Here is a 16,809-nt window from a genome sequence, read left to right on the forward strand (position 1 = left end):
TGACCAATTGTTTAGGTGTATTGCTAGCTAGCTCTTATATCTTAAATTAACCCATTTCCATTATTTTATATTTACCACATGACCCATGGTTTACAGGTAATGTTCCAGCATGTCTCCTGCAGCGGATACATGGTGTCTCCCTGACTCTGCCTACTTTCTCCCAGCATTCAGTTTAGTTTTCCCACCTAGCTCTATCTGCCCTGCCATAGGCCCAAAGTATTAACCAATGCTAATAAAAAGCATTTACAGTATACAGAGGGGAATCCCACATCAACATGGGTGGGTATTCATGGTGTACAAGATAAGGTCAGAGGACAACTTTGTGGAGTTGGTTCTTTCCCTTTTTATGTGAGTTCTGGGGATCAAACTTTGGTCTACAAGATTTAGCCTTTGTCCCCTAAGCCATCTCACCAGCCCAGTCCTACAATTTTAGGCTACCTTGTGGACGGTAATTTGTTAGAGAAGGCCTGGAAATCGGCCATGATCTGAGTGCTCCCCTCTCTCTAAAACCTGTAATGAAATGGGTTCCTCAACACAACAGTGCCAGAAAGTGTGTCCTGGTCAAAGTTGTAGAGACTTAGACTAGGGACATGCAACCCGTGGCAGAAGGCAAACTTCAGTCAGCAGCATCTGATGTTCCTGTTTCCCTCTGAATGTTCACCCATATCTTTAAGGCTCTCTCCTACTGAAGAAACTTCCCCTTCACTAAATCAGTGACAAGTGTAACTGGGCCTCCACAGTCACTCACAGCTGCAAACCCCAAAACCGACCCTCCCTCCCCCACCACTGCTGGTAACACCACACCCTCACCTCCCTGTTTGTTCTCATGTCTTCCTCTCTGCCAGCATTCCTTTCTGCCTACATACCCACCGTAATCTATCGGACTACCATGAAGATGTCCCATCCTATCAGTACCCTGGAATTATCCAGAATGCATGAGCAACCAGGACCCTCCCCAGGGTCCACAGAAGATCCCTTGAAAACCGCGGTTAGGTGCCTATCACAAGACCCCACACAGAATTCCCAAGAGCTCTCACTTGCCATGCCACAATCCGGTCGATCCATGGTGGTACACACCTTTGATCCTGGTATTCAGGTGACAGAGGCAAATAGATCTCTGAGTTCAAGGCCAGTTTGATCTACAGAGCGAGTTTCAGGACAGCAAGGGCTACAAAGATGAAACCCTGTCTCAAAAAGCCAAAAATAAAAATAAAATGCCACAATTCCCTACAGAGGCTCCTCAGCCCTCCAAGCCCTCCAGGAAGTGTTTCAGAGGGGTTGGCACTGGCCTAGGACTCTGCACTTCTCACAGCTGAGGTGCAGTAGATGCTGCCGGTCTCTTAGATCACACTTGGAATAGTAGCAAGGGACGAGGCTGGCATTACCAGTTCCATTTTATAGGCAAAAAGCCTAAAGTTGAGCCAGGGTAATTAACCAAGGCTGCACTGTGGGTAAGGAGACGAAGAGCCAGAAGTCCTGTCTGTCGCTCACCAATTTTTAAACAGGACCACACACAGCCCAGGCTAGCCTTCAACTCACTGTATAGCTCAGGATGATCTTGAACTTCCGATCCTCCTGCCTCCATCTCCTGAGTGTTAGGATCACAAATCTGTACCACTTGCTTCACGCAGTACTGAAGATCCAACCCAGTTGGTAGAGAGCTAGGTAAACACTCTACCCGCTGAGCTCCACCCCCAGTCCTGTTGTGGACTGTTACTCTAACCATGTAAAGACGTGTTACCTTTGTTTATACTGCAGAATATAACTTTAGCTATATAAAGATGTGTTACTGCGGGGCGCCATCCTGTCCAGCAGGAATGAACGCCACCAAAAACGAGAATTCCTTCTCTGGTCACATCTTTATTTGGAGCATTCCCTTGAGGAAAATTGGGGGAAGGGACGATAGAGCAGGGACGAGAGAAAGCTTAGAGAGAGGAAGTAGGGTCCCGAGGCATCTGCTTTTAAACGGTGGAGCGGCTTGAACGCTGTCCTGATTGGTTAATGCCATTCTGCTGGTCTGAGCATGTGCAGGCAAGGGTGCAGGCAGGGGTGCTCAGCCCCACATGGCTACCTCCAAACTGCAGGACCACCTGTGCCTCCAGGTGGCTCCCAACATCTCCCCCTAATTATTGTCTTTAAGAGCAATAAGGCAAAACTATTTTCCAATCTGGTCCCCACCTAGACGCAGCATGCCAAGGATATCTCTGCTCCCACCCATTCCTAAGGAAGGAAAAGGCAAAATAGAGTAAGAGATAAGAGGTTGCACAGGGTGTTGCTCAAGTCGATGGTGTGAAACAGCTGCTCTTGGCACCGCCCAGAAGGTCATCTCTGCTGCCTCCGCACGAATCTTCCACAGCAGGACACTCAGCATCCACTGGGTTGTCTTCTTTATCTCTCTGGTCGGTCTCGCTGGCATCCAGATGTATGTCAGCATTCCTAGAAAAACATAAACAAAACTCTCCTCCCAAATTAACATTTAAGAGTACTAAAAACTCTCAGTGTAAAAATTCAGCACAATCAGTACTGGAAGTAGGCTGGTTTTGAACTTAGAGACTTGCATGTCTCCGTTTCAAAGAGCAAATCTTGTTTGCCTGTACCAGCAAAATTTTGAATTAAAAATTAAGTGTAAAGAATGCAAGAGAAATCCTTTCTCTGGGGGAAGCTGTCACTGGTAGTGTAGTCCCCCTCTTATGTCTAAAAACCAAAGCAGTTGTCACTGGGAATTGAACTCATGACCTTTAGAAGAGCAGGCAGTGCTCTTAACCTCTGAGCCATCTCTCCAGCTCCCCTGTTCAGATGGAAAAACCTCTAGGTAGCATTGTTTATCTCACCAGGTGCCTCAGGCAAAAGGTCCGCCTTTCTTTGTTACCTAGGATACGGTAACCAGGTAAACATGCCTTTATTATGATAATCACGACCAGTTCTTTAAGGGAGAATGGGCGTAGCATCGATCATCTTACTACTTCCTGCTGACAAAGGGGCGATGTTTGGGGGATAAATGTTTTCATCTGACTAATCTTTTGGCGACAAATGTTTTTATCTGACTGAATTCTTGGCGACCTTGACTGAGGGCGGCAGCAGCGGAGGCGGCGGCTGCCACAGCTCCGCCTCTGAAGCCCATTATGGCGCGCTCCGCATGGCCCGAAGGCATGGCTCCGCCCCGGGCCGTGCGCGGGCTCGCCGTTTCACCTCAGGCAATGAACTCGCACCGCCGGCTGTGAGCCTTTTCCAAGCTCCGGCGAGGGGGGGCATCCGCCCACCCGTGGAGGGGCTTCTCCTGCCCGGTCCGCCCGCGCGCAGAGCCCCGTTCTCTGGGAACTCATCTCCGCCCGCCCATGATGCTATGGAAACACAGTTTTTCCGCAGAGCCGATTCAGCTCCTCTTTGCCTTCTATGGCGCCGCTGCTCACCACGCAGCTTCCGCCTCAGTCAGGCGAGTCCGCTCAGGTGCTGAAAAAGTCCTCCAAAAACCATAGCCCCGCCAGAAGGCCGGGACATATAGCCTCTGATGTCACACGGACTTTAGCCTGCCCGTCGCCATGGTGACCTGGCTGTTCGTAGGCCTCCAGCAAACTCCCCGCCAGCAACCGGTTGCGTCTCCCTCCTGAGTAGCTGGGATCACAGGTGTGCACCACCGTGCCTGGCCCACTTCCGTGTTTCTAATCAGGCATTACCGCTCAAAGGCGGGCCGGCTGCCGCCAGCACTCTCAGCACGATCAAGCAGCTTGTCTTTCTCAGTCAAAAATTAAAGTTTTTTGTACGTGAGAGCCAGAGACTGAGCTCTCTTAACAAAATTAGGCGAAAATCACCTCCAAAAGCTCTGTGGCTCTTTAAGAACAGGGAAGGCAGTGATCAAGTTTGCCTCCCTACGAGACTGTTGCCTCCAGTCTCTATCAGCGAGTATGCACGGAGGAAGCCGCGGATCTCCCAACCGTAAACCTCGCTTTTTCTCAGCTCCACCTGCACTGAACTTAAGGGATTTTTCTTCCCCGTTGCTTTTTGTACCTTCTTTCAGATACCTTAACTTTGATTTTTTTTTTTTTTTTTTTTTTTTTTGTATTTTCTTTTCTATTTTAGGCCTATCCTTTGAAATTCCTTTTTACATTTCTTTTCCTCCCCTTTCTGGGGGATTCACAGACGTCACTCACCGCTCCACGTGTTCAGAGTTCTGAAATTCAAGGCTCTCTGTGTCCTGGTGTCTGATTTCAGCTTTTTTTTTCCGGGCTTTCTCAGGGTCCCCCGGCGTAGTTGTCAGGGTCCCTCAGCGTCCCGGGGTTTCGAGCACCAGTTGCGGGGCGCCATCCTGTCCAGCAGGAATGAACGCCACCAAAAACGAGAATTCCTTCTCTGGTCACATCTTTATTTGGAGCATTCCCTTGAGGAAAATTGGGGGAAGGGACGATAGAGCAGGGACGAGAGAAAGCTTAGAGAGAGGAAGTAGGGTCCCGAGGCATCTGCTTTTAAACGGTGGAGCGGCTTGAACGCTGTCCTGATTGGTTAATGCCATTCTGCTGGTCTGAGCATGTGCAGGCAAGGGTGCAGGCAGGGGTGCTCAGCCCCACATGGCTACCTCCAAACTGCAGGACCACCTGTGCCTCCAGGTGGCTCCCAACATGTTACGTTTGTTTATGCTACATTTGTTTAACTATGTAAAGATGTGTTATATCTGTTCATACGGCATTTGCTTGACTTTGTACAGATGTGTTGCATTTGGTTTACCTTGCCTGCCTAAGGCACCTGAATGGTCTAATAAAAAGCTGGACAGCCAATAGTTAGGCAGGAGAGAGGTTGGCAGGAAGAGAGAATAGGTGGGAGGAGACATCTAGGCTTGAGGGGGAGAGAACAAGGAAGAAAAGGGGAGATGCCTGGACACAGCCAGCCAGGCAGCCACCAGACAAACACAGAGTTGGACATACAGAATGAAAGAAAGGTTAAAAAAAAAAGCCCCAAGGAAAATATAGATAAAGAGGAACAGGCCAGTTTACGTTATAAGAGCTAGTGAACAAACGTAAGGAAAGGCCAAGCATTCATAACTAATAATAAGTCTCCTTGTCGTGATTTCAGGCTAGTGGTCCCAGGAAGCCAGCTACAGCCCTGTCTCTAACATTCTTGTTCTTTACAATAAAATGGCCCATAAACCCTGCCCTCTCTGTCACTCCTTAGTCTGTCCCCTTCTTGACTGCCCACATCAAGAATGTCTTTAAAAGCACCTGGCCATTTCAATCTTAATCATTTCTTTATGTTTCCATCTCTTTGAGCACCAGCTCTCAGGCCCATGCCTGGAACACCGTAGATTCTCTGCTAGTGCTGAAGTGATTGAATTTCTCTCCTGCCTTGCAGAACTGGGCCGCCATCTCTCAAACCAGTCTGAAATAGTTTTCTTTCCTTCTCTCCGTGTTTTTATTGTCTTCTTTCCAGCAGGACAGTCAATGGAAGGTTTATAAAAACGTACGGGCAAGCCCAACTAGATCGATCCATTCATAAAGCAGCAATCCACTGCATTGGCACCAAGATATTTCTGTGCAGAAGGTTCGTTACCAAGTTCTGTCACCCTGGCAACAAGAATCATAGTGATGGCGGCTTCCACAGGTGATGTTAAGTTAGACTTGAGTAGAAGGATGTCTCTTGGTCATTTCTACAGCCTCAGTATGAACAGAGTGGCTCCAACCAAGATGGGCTTGTGGATATTTGCTGCGTGAATCATCCGAGAGAAGGCATGGGCATGCCATTTTTAATGAACACATAATCAATCATACAGTGCAATCATTTGATAGATGCATGCAGTATACACCAGTTAAATCTGAATAATCCTTATGTCACCGCTGACATTTACAGTTCTTCACAAAGAGAACGTCCCAGGTCTAGCTATTTTGGAAGGATAGGACGCACTGTCGTTTATTTTTAAGTCAGCGGGAGAACCCTCCAGAAAAACTGCACAAGCCAGGAGAGGAAGCTCTTACCAGAGGGGGAGGCACTCTGGCCCAGCAGGTGGCCCTGAGCCTGTGTCCCGAGCCAAGGCCCAAGCTCTAGGAGAGGTGGGTGGGAGGCCATCTACCCCAGCCCTCCTGAGTGCCAAGCGCATTTGTGTCTCCAAACTGAGAACGGGGCCCCTGCTTCTTGCCAACCATTCACAAGGGGGGGGGATGATTAAAAAGCCAGAGAGACTGACTCATGAGGAAATATGAAAAAAAAAACATAACAGTCCCCAAGTATGTTTGGCTTGGCACCGACATAAAAGGGGGGTATGATAAGGACTCCAAGTCGGAGGATGGCCACATGTGGCGTGTGGGCTGCCGGGGGATGCAGGGAAAGACACAGATGGGATGCAGGAGGAGTGGGATGTGGGATCTGAGATGCAGGGGGGAAAATAAATAGTCCCTGAGTCCAGGACCTGTTTCCCATGGGGGTCAGGGTTAGAAACCACTTCCAGCAACACAGTCCTCCGCGCTGGCTACTCTTGACGCCAGCACCGGGAGATTAAAGGGAAGTTTCTTCAACAAGCACGTCAAGGGCCCTCCCCCACCCCTATGCCAAGCATGATACCAGGTTTGGGGAGAGGAGGGTGGGATTCCCTGCTCTCAGATATTCTGCAATCTGTTTGGAAGAAGTCCCGGGGCCTTCTTCATCTTTCCTGGATTTGACCACCAGCTTAAGTGGACCATCACTCCCCATGGACCTGTAGACCCTCCCAACAGGCCTACTTACTACTTAACTGCCAGGAGACAGCCAGAAACAAGGGGAGTTTTCTTACCACCTTTGCCCCACGTTGCTCCGTGAGTCCTGCCTGTATCACGTGTCAGCTCTGTGAACCTTGGGTGACGGCTGCCTTCCCATTTCTGGGCCTCAGAGACTCTTGTGGAAAAGGTGACCTAACATTGTGAGAAGGGATAAACCTGTTCGTGGTTGCCCAAACTATGTATCAGACCCTAAGGGATTCTCGGTGAGCTGCAGGGTTTGGTCACTGGAAGACTCTGGGAAACCAAGCTTGGCTTGAAGACAATTGTAGGTTAAGATGAAAGCCAGCCTTGAAGGCATAGGCACAGACGAGCCCAGAGCACTTGGGCCTGTTGGGGTTGTCCTCCCTAGGACCCACTCGCAGTTCACATGGCCACGGTGGAATGGCCCCAGAGGAAGGAACCCACAAAGTTTATGAGAAAGTGGGGGCACACTGAGGGCAGCAATTACAGAGGAACTAAACTCTGTCTCCCTGGGTTATATATGTTTGGTTGCCATGACAAAACACTTGACAGAAGAACTTAAAAGAGAAGTTTATTTGGCTTACAGTTTAAAGATTCCAGTCCACAATCCTCCATTCATTGGAGGCCTGAAATAAGGTGACCCATTATGGTAGCTGGAATTTGTACAGAGAGGTACTTACCTGGTGGTGGACAAAAAACATATGGGGTGGTGGTGGATGGGAACAGGGCAAGACAGAGTCCCAGAGACACTACCCTAGTGATCCACTTTCTCTAATTGAGCCCCACCTCCTAAAGTTTCCAGAACCTTCCAATATAGGACCAACATCTGAAGACCAAGTGGATCAGCATGGCAGCCTGAGTTAGACATTCCCTAGTGACACTCACTCCATAGAGGGGACTGATGGATAAGTTTATCCTAACACCCTGACTCATGGACAGGGGTGTGGCCAAATGTCGGGTGAGTTTGCTGGTCTTCATCCAGATTGGCGCCTCACAGGGAACTTTTGCTTAGGAGGCTCAAGTTGAGGTTTATGGAAGAGCTTTGTCAACAATGCTTTCTTTTCACTGGATACCACCAGCTTACTGCGGCATCCATTACTCTTACTGAGGTGTTCTGCATATGACTGCTGCCTTCCCACGTGACTGTAGCTAGGTCCCTGGTGCCTTCCCACGTGACTGTAGCTAGGTCCCTGGTTTAACAGATGGCTCCTGTCTCCCTTGTGGTGGGTACCTGCCACTATGATAGGTCAGCTATCATCACGAGCAGGCACGGGAATGGGACCCACCACATTTATCAGTTTCACAAACCTGCAGTGTGACGCCCCTCAATACTCCGAACCTCAGTTTCCCTTCCTGAAAACTAGGAATGAAGCTGACATAGGCTGTCCTGCTTGTCACTAGAGTAAAGACAGAAGGGTAAAAATGGAAGGACTTGAGAACGGGCTCTCTGCTCTGCCCCAAGCCTGCATCCCTAGGACTGCTGACTGCACACAGCTGACTGTGAACACACTCCACGTTCTGTGGATTTGGGGGCAGGGAAGAACCCAGCCTTAGGATATTCCTAAAGCTCCCTTCTGGAGAACCAACTCAGCTGTAATCCAGCCAGGCAGCTCAGCTCAGGTATAGCATTGATCTACTTGTCATTGATGTGAGCGAGTCACTCAGGGCTTCCCCATATAATAAGTCAGCGGATGGTTTTGACTCTTTCTGTGACTATATTATATTTGAGAGACGTAACCATGTCTAGAGACCCGGGTAGTCTATCTAGTCAGCTAAACTGCCCTCATTAGAGAGCCCAGCCCTCAGTGGGAGTCCTCCCCTGCTTCCCCATGATCTCTTGTTTTACAGGTGAGGAACCAGGTTCTGGGGAACTTATTCACAAGCCGATGCTAATAAAACACTGCCAGATTGAACCTTGGTTGTTTTGGTTCCAACATGTGTGTGTGTCTTTCATTTTGTATGCCAAGAAACACAGAGATGTTCTGGGCTTGCCGTGACAGCCTATAGGGACACTTGTTATGGTTTGAAAGACCCTGGAAGGGTCTAGGTCATTGAAGTAGTTGACCAGATGATCTTCACCTTTCAAGGAGCAGCGCCCTGTGTGTAAACTGACCCCGAGTCCAGCCCTTGCGAGATAGAGGAGGAGGGACCCCAGAGAGGGCAGAACGCCCAACAGCACCTGCCAGGGCTGTGAACGAGGGAAAGGGTTGAAGAAGAAAGAACAGGAAAAACCTTTCTTCCCCCGTCAAGTTAGAAAGCCGCCAGAGCGAGCAGGAGCCCAGATCAAAAACCACTAAAGGTCCCTCAAGTCAACTTCTCCCTGTTTTAATTAAGCCGAGAGTCCTCATGCCCACCCCCACCCCTCAAACGCTTTGCAACTCAGCAAGGGCCACCTCAGCAGGTCGCAGTTAAGCCTTCAAACGACAGGCAGCCTCCGGGAAATGCCAGCAGCCCACAGGTGCAAGCTCCGGCCCCTCTCACTCTGTGCCCGGACCAGACAGACCACCATGAGATGCCTAGGGAGGGTCTCTGGAGCATACCCAGGACCTCCTCCATGCAGGGACCCTTGGCAGAGCCACCCTCATATAAGAAAGGCATCCTCTTTGGGGGCCCTGCCAAGTCCTGAGGACATCAGTACCGGAGAATTAGGATCGAGTCTCACAAAACCATTCTTCCCACCATCATGTGCAGTGGGCTTGTGTTTTCTACTGTGTATGTATGTGTACTGGTGGTGCACACATGTGTACACGTGCATGTGGAAGCTCAGGGACAAGTGTTGTTTGTTGGTGGCATTTACCTTTTAGAGGCAAAGTCTCTCACTGTCCTTAGCGTTTGCTCAGTAAGAATAAACTGCCTGGCCCCTGAGTCCTCCTGTCTTCACCACCCCAGTGCTGAAATTATAAGCTCCTGTAACTGGGTCCTACTTCTCTCTCTGTCCATTCTAGGGATTGAACTCGGGTCTTTGTACTTGCACACAAACACGTTTCCCACTGAGCCATCTTCCCAGCCCATTTTCTACACTATTTAAATTCAGGTCAGGTTTGGATCTTCGCTTCAAGAGTCACTAAGGAGGCTCCAGCTTCACTTTGAAAACCCAGTCTGTGAGATGTGAGATCCTGGCCCAGGCTCTGTCACCCCATCAGCTCTGCTCCCTGCTCAGGCCCCACCCCCCAACAATCATCCTGAGCTTTTGGACACCTTAGCTCCTCCACACCGTAGCCGTCACCAAACTCCTCCCTCAGCCTGAGTGCCTCTTCCTCTGCTCCCAAAGTCTCCCCACAACTGTGACTACCTCTAATATTGTCCTTGGATTCCTGGTTCATAACGGCCACCAGTGGCAAAACCTGCATTCACTAAGCAGCCCGACTGTGGTCAACAGTAGGTATTAGGCTGTGAGCCTTTGTGGATGGTCAGTGTCTCCAAAGCCAAGGTTTCCCATCCTCATTTCTAACTGCACTCCAGCATGGGGATTCGTGCCAGATGAAAGGGATGCCAGTGGACCTCGTGGGAAGAAGAAAGGAAGGCCTGTGGGATTTGTCCAGGAGGGCAGGAATGAGAAGGAAGATGGCCTCAATTGGGACAGGCAGGGGTCCCAGAAGACCTGACCCTGTAAAGCAAACTATAACTGAAGGAGTCATACCTGATCTTGAACTTACAGAGCGCCCCCCTCTCCCACCTCTCTGTCACTCTTGTCTGCAGTACACAGTGTTGTTTGGGGAATGAAAGAAAGAGGGTGGAGGCTGGGGTCGAAGGGCAGAGTGGGGAGCTAACATCGATGTTAGCAGCTAGACAGGGAGAAGACAGTCCTACCGGGTGTGAGGCTGGGTTCCATGTCGTCCACCCAGCAGGTGGACAGCATCAGACCAGGTGCTGAATATCCCCTGCCAGTCTCAATTTCAGGATCCTGGGCTTCCCCCAACCCCCACACTCCCATGCCCATTCCTCTGTGTTATTACTCCCTGGCTGGCATGTGGGGGCAGTAATTATACCTGTCTCCAGGGGGCTGTTAGGACCCGGTGGCTTAATTCAGACAAAGCTCTAACAGAACAGTGCTTCAGAAAGAATATTTGTTATGGGACAATCTTTCTGTACACTGTGAATGTGTGTTGCTCTTATTGGTTTAATAAAGAGCTGAACGGCCAACTGCTAGGGAGGAAGAGGTTAGGCGGGACTTCCGGACAGAAAGCGAGCACAGGGATGAAGGGTGGAGTTTCCAGAAGAGGAGGGTGGAAGCCAGTCAGAGTCAGACACACAAAATGAGATAGAGGTAATAAAGACAGAAGGCAGCAAGTAAATTAATAGAAATGGGTTCATTTCCGTTATAAGAGCTCATTAGAAACAAATCTTAGCGATTGGCCAAGCATTTATAATTAAAGATAAATCTCTAGTGTGGTTATTTGGGAGCTGATTGGTGAGACAGAAAAGTCCACCTGCCAATATTGGCCCTAGATAAGGAAATAGAGACTCAGAGTCAACTCCAGCAATCGTATAACCTCACACTAACTGAAGATTCCTGTTGAGCTCCCTGACAGGGGGGAGAAGGTTCCATGCCCTGCCACCGTGGGAGAAGGTCACCATGTAAAGTTCAGGTATATAAGCCAGTGGTCCTCAAACTTGATGACACATTGGAACCCCTTGGAGTCCACCAGCCCTGTCCATCAGTCTCTGTGGAGCAGGCCCAGGTATCATAGAGTTCCAACTATGCTGGCTAACACCAAAAGCCAGCTCCCAAGAACCGTAGCCGACTGGAAGTGACCAGAGCCTCTCTCCAGTTGAGAAAAAGAGAGCAGAAAGGAGCTCACTTCTCTTTGTGATCTTCATCGAAAAACCTCATTTTCTCTCGCTGAGGGAATCTCCCAGCAACCTCCAAGCAACCAGCCAAAGGTTGGGTCCTTGGCTGTAGAACAAAGAACGCATTGAGGTTTCACAAGAGGCTGCATTGCTCTCTGGCCCTGGACTGCTAAGATCTCCAGGGAAAGCCTAGATGCCCCACCCAGCACAAAGGGAGCCTTGGAGTGGACCGGGCTGCAGGCGAGTCCATCCTAAAGGCAGTCCCTCTGGCCACCCCTGAGCTGGCCCTAGGTGCTCATTAAGTGAATGAAAGCCAGAGGCTTGCCCAGGATCCTCAAAACTGTGCTGGGGCTCAGGTAGTGGCTTGTGACCCCTTTTGCTACAGGGGAGCGAGCTTAAGTTTGATGGGTGGGTGGGACCCTCACATATACACCAGGTCTCCTGCTCTAATCTGGTTACTTGGGGAGTCCTCTTCCAAGGAGACAGAAGCTCAGTGGGAACGAAGCACTCTCGGTCTTCAAATAGTGACGGTGGAAGCAAGACTTTGCTCTCTCCTGTCTCACGGGTAGATGACAGGATGACGGTCAAGAAAACCACCAAGCCTGCCTGGACAGCCTGTGATTCTGTTACTAGGGAGGCCGAGACTGGAGAATTAGAACTAGAAACAAGCCATGGTTACAGAGTATGTTCAGTCCCAGCCTAGACAACTTAGTGGAATCTAGTCTCAAAGTATAAACAGTGTTTTAAAAGTTCAAAAGAGGTGGGGGGGGGGGGTAGCGGCACATGCCTTTCTCCCAGTACTTAGGAAGCAGAGGCAGGTGGATCTCTGTGAGTTCAAAGTCAGCCTAGTCTACATAGGGAGTTCAAGGACAACCAGAGCTACACAGAGAAACCCTGTCTTAAAACAGAACAAACAAACAAACAAACGAAAACTTTAAAAGCGAGTGGGGCTAGAGATTTAGTTTAGTGGCAGAGTACATGCTTTAATGGTGCAGGCACTAAGTTCGCTCTCCAGGATGCAGGGGAGGAGAGGAGAGAGGCAGAGTGGGCCAGCTTCCTTCCCAACACTCTGACTATAAGCAACTGGGGGAAGGGGGAGTCCGTTTTGGCTTACACTTACAGGTCACAGCCTGTCACTGATGGAAGAGACAGAGGGGGCAGGAAGCACAACTTGCTGGCTCCCACTTAGCTAGCCTTCTCACACTGCCCAGGAAACGACATCAACCACAGTGGGCTGGGCCCGCTCATATCAGTGAAGATAACTGAGACAGTCCTTCAAAGATGGTGCCCACAGGCCGACCCAGCAACACTTACTCCCCTGAGAATCCTTCTACCCCAGGTAATTCTAAACTGTGTCAAGTTGACAGTTAATGCTAACTAGAAAAAGAAGGGAGGGGACGGAAAAGGAGAGGAGAGGAGAGGAGAGAAGGGGAGTGGAGGGGAGGAGAGGAAGGGGAGAAGAGGATGGGATGGGATGGGAGAAGAGAGGGAAGTAGGGAATGGAGGAGGGGAGGGAGGAGACGAGGGGAGAGAAGGGTGGGGATGGGGAAGGGAAAGGAAGGGATGGGAGAGGAGGAAATAGGAGAAAAGAGAAAAGGAGGGGAAGGGAGGAGAGGGAAGGGGATGGAATGGAAGGAAAGGGGGAGGAAAGGGGATAGAGAGGAGGGAAGGGGAGGGGAGAGGAGAGGAAAGGAGAGAGGCCAACTTGAGTGAGGTGTCTCATGACTGTAATTTCAGCATTCGGGAGACTGAGTTCAAGATTAACCTGAGCCACATAGTGAGTTCCAGGCTACAGTATTAGATCCTATCTTAAAAACAAGAAAGAGAAGGAAAAGAAGAAAAAGAAGAAGAGGAGGAGGAGGAGGAGGAATAGGAAGAGGAAGAAGAAGGAGGAGGAGGAGGAGGAGGAGGAGGAGGGAGAGTCAGGAGCAAGAGGAAAGGAGGCTGTTCGGTTAACTTCTCCAAGCCACAGCGTAGGAAACATCACACTCCTGCCTGGTCCTTGGCAGTCACTTCCAGGCATGTGCTTTGCTGACCTGCACCCTACATCTTCTCCTACCTCACTTCTTTACAAGTCCTGAGTCACTCAGAGGCACTCTTTCTATGAAGGTAGCTCTGCCCAGTGCCATTCTGATTCCCACCTTCTTGTCCAACATCTTAACAGCCTTGGATATGACTGGCCGCTGTCCTACGGTGGTTGCAATGAGGCAGTGGGGTTAAATTATATATATATATATATATATATATATATATATATATATATATATATATATGAGGAAATGTATGTAGGTTTGATGTGTGAATTCTCTTCGTCGTCCACCCACCCTCACCTCGCCACTGCTGCTCTGGAAAGACCTTGGAGCCCAACTCTCCAGAGTTTATCAGTGACGGGGAAGGAAAGAGGAAGGGAAGGGAATAAAGGATCTGGTTTGAGGTCTGACAGAGGTGGCCATTTCTGAGATACTTAAACTGCCCTCCTTGAGAGTCATCATTTCTTAGGTGGGGAGAGATGGTGAAGTTTTCTCCTTCTTTCTCTTTCCATGGAAAATGACCAGGAGTGGGGATGTGTGAGTCCCAAGATGGAAGTAACCTGTGATACCCACCTTCTTCTGTGCTAATGAGCAGACAACCCTTCCTTCCTTTTCCTTTTAAAGGTTTTGGTTTAATTTGCAAAGAAACTTGTACCCAACTGTTATCTCAAGATTTTTGTTTATCGAGACAGGGTTTCTCCATGTAATAGTCCTGGCTGTCAGGAACGTTTATCATGAGCTATCGTAGGCCATAACACAATTACAGCTTATGGCAATTGATAAATCAAATGTCAACCCCGTCAATAGGTAGGTACCCTATTGACCAATAGGTAGCAAGGTGTACAGACCACTGACCCTGAAAACTGTTGCTTTCATCTATAATTTCATTTGTGCAATAACAGCCATGCTATCTGCCCATTAGCATGCATTTCTGTGTAATATGCATATGTAATCTCATGATTACATCTCAATCTTATGGGCACATTTGTCTGTGGGTGGGCAGGAAAATGACTTTTCATTTAGCTATACAGCTTTGATATATAGGATATATACTGGGGCATGCTTCATAACTAGATCTATTTGTCCCACGAGGACTGTGGACACTTAAAAGCCTGCTTTGTTCCTTTTTGCCAAGACTAACTGCAAACAATTAGCTCACTTTTACCTCAAAGCAAATTTAAACTAGACGAAAGGCTTTTTGTAAATAGATCATAAGTTTAAACCTTACAGCTATGCACAAGGTCAGAGTCGCAGGTGTCTAACGAGGTTGCTACGCAAAGGAAAATATGCCAGTTCTTCCCTTGCCAGTCTGCTAACAATAGGCCTATGTCTCAAAGTTTGTCGCTGGACATTGAGCCCCCTAGTCTGGTCACAGTCTTACTCCTGTAACCTTGGAACCTTGTGTTGTCATGGCAATGGCTCGGCTCCTATCACTTACCCTAGAAATGTGCTTTTGACCAATGAGAGGTGACTCTTATAATTTTTTCATTGCTTTGAGACTCCCGTTAAGAAGAGTTTGTAGTCTAGGGCAGAGGAAGCTAGGAGAAGAAGCCAGGAGGAATCAGAACGAGGACAGGAGATTTAGAATAGAAGCAGAACAATGAAGAGACTGGTTCAGAAAAGTATGTGAGAGAGGAGAGTTCACCCTCAGAAAATACCCTTTCGCTTGCTGTTGTGTCCAATCTGAATCCTAAAGAGAGTCTTGGGGCTGGATTCCCAAGGGTCTCATTACCTGGCTGGCCTGGAACTCACAGAGATCTGTCGGCCTCTGCCCACCCCCACCCCTGAGTGCCAGGATTAAAGGTGTGCACTACTACTGTCCAGCTAAAACTTTATTATTTTTTAATATGCATGTGGGGGTGGGGTGGGGGTGGTATGTACATGTGAGCACAGTGCCCTCACAGGCCTAAAAGAGGGCATCACATCCCCTGGAGCTAGAGTTTCAAGCAGTTATGAGCCATGGATGCTTGGGTTTGAACGCCAGTCTTTTGCAGGAGCAACAGGCTCTCTTAACAACTGAGCCATCTCGCCAGATCCCCAACTATTATTTCAGTTTGAGAACATACATACAGTCTTAGAGGTAGCTATCCACCTGGATAAATGAGTATGAAAGAAGAAAGCAATTTAGCAATAGCTAAATACATAGTTTTAATTATGAGAAACAAGAAAAAACATTGAATAGTTATGAACTCCTAGTAGGATGCATTTCTAAGCACACACACAAATACACTATAAATTATTCAAATAAATGTTTTTGAAGTACATGTCTCTGTGTTAAGAAAAACTGAGGGACTGGAGAGACAGCTCAGTGGCTAAAAGTACTGGGTTCGGTTTCCAGCACTCACATGGTGGCTCACAACCATTTATAATTTCAGTTCCAGGGAACCCTACACCCTCTTCTGACCTCATGGGCACAGCACTAGGCTCACATATGGTGCACAGATATACAGGGAAAACACTCATATACATAAAGAAATTCAAAAAAGAAAAAATAAATCCTGATAACTAAAAAAGGAAAATATACATAATTATATAGGCTCAATACTAAAATATTTTAAATATATAACATAAATTAATTTTCATGTTTAAAGATCTGTTATAAATCAATCAGAAAATGATTGAAAATTCCAACTTTAAGAAAAAATAGTAACTACGAACATGTAATTTATTAATGAGACTTGTAAATAAATGTGTGCATCTTAATATTTTTTGAGTAGTAAATTCAAAATAAAGTAACAGTAAAATTCCTTTTTAAAGCCAGGCGGTGGTGGTGCAGGCCTTTAATCCCAGCACTCGGGAGGCAAAGGCAGGTGAATCCCTGTGAGTTCAAGGCCAGTCTGGTCTACAGCGTGAGTTCCAAGACAGGCTCCAAGGCTACACAGAGAAACCTTATCTCGAAAAACAAAAGAAAAATCCTTTTTAAAAAATGTAGCATATTGGGGCTGGAGAAATGGCTCAGCGGTTAAGAGCACTGACTGCTCTTCCAGAGGACCCGGGTTCAATTCCCAGCATCCACATGGCAGCTCACAACTGTCTGAAAATCTGGTTCCAGGGGACCTGACACCTTCACACCAATGCACATAAAATAAAAGATAAATAAACCATAATTTAAAAAAATGTAGCATATTATCAACTATTAGAAATAAACACTAGTATCAGTGAGATGGCTCTGTGGGTAACAGTGTTTGTGATACAACCCTGACAACCCAAGATCCACTCCAGAACCCACATAAAAAAACTATCTGTAATCCCAATAATTCCTATTGTGAGATGGAAGGTTGATAATCACC

The 16,809-nt window shown here is 48.1% G+C and overlaps 1 pseudogene; it reads right to left on the reverse strand.

Annotated features, from left to right (window-relative positions):
• Positions 1–3,182: 3,182 nt before the first annotated feature.
• On the reverse strand, positions 3,183–3,370 carry LOC148120768 (Nuclear RNase P; annotated as a pseudogene).
• Between the last annotated feature and the right edge of the window lie 13,439 nt (positions 3,371–16,809).

The sequence above is a fragment of the Myodes glareolus genome, chromosome 9 (genome assembly GCF_982192425.1).
Source record: "Myodes glareolus chromosome 9, mMyoGla1.1, whole genome shotgun sequence".
Taxonomy (NCBI): domain Eukaryota; kingdom Metazoa; phylum Chordata; class Mammalia; order Rodentia; family Cricetidae; genus Myodes; species Myodes glareolus.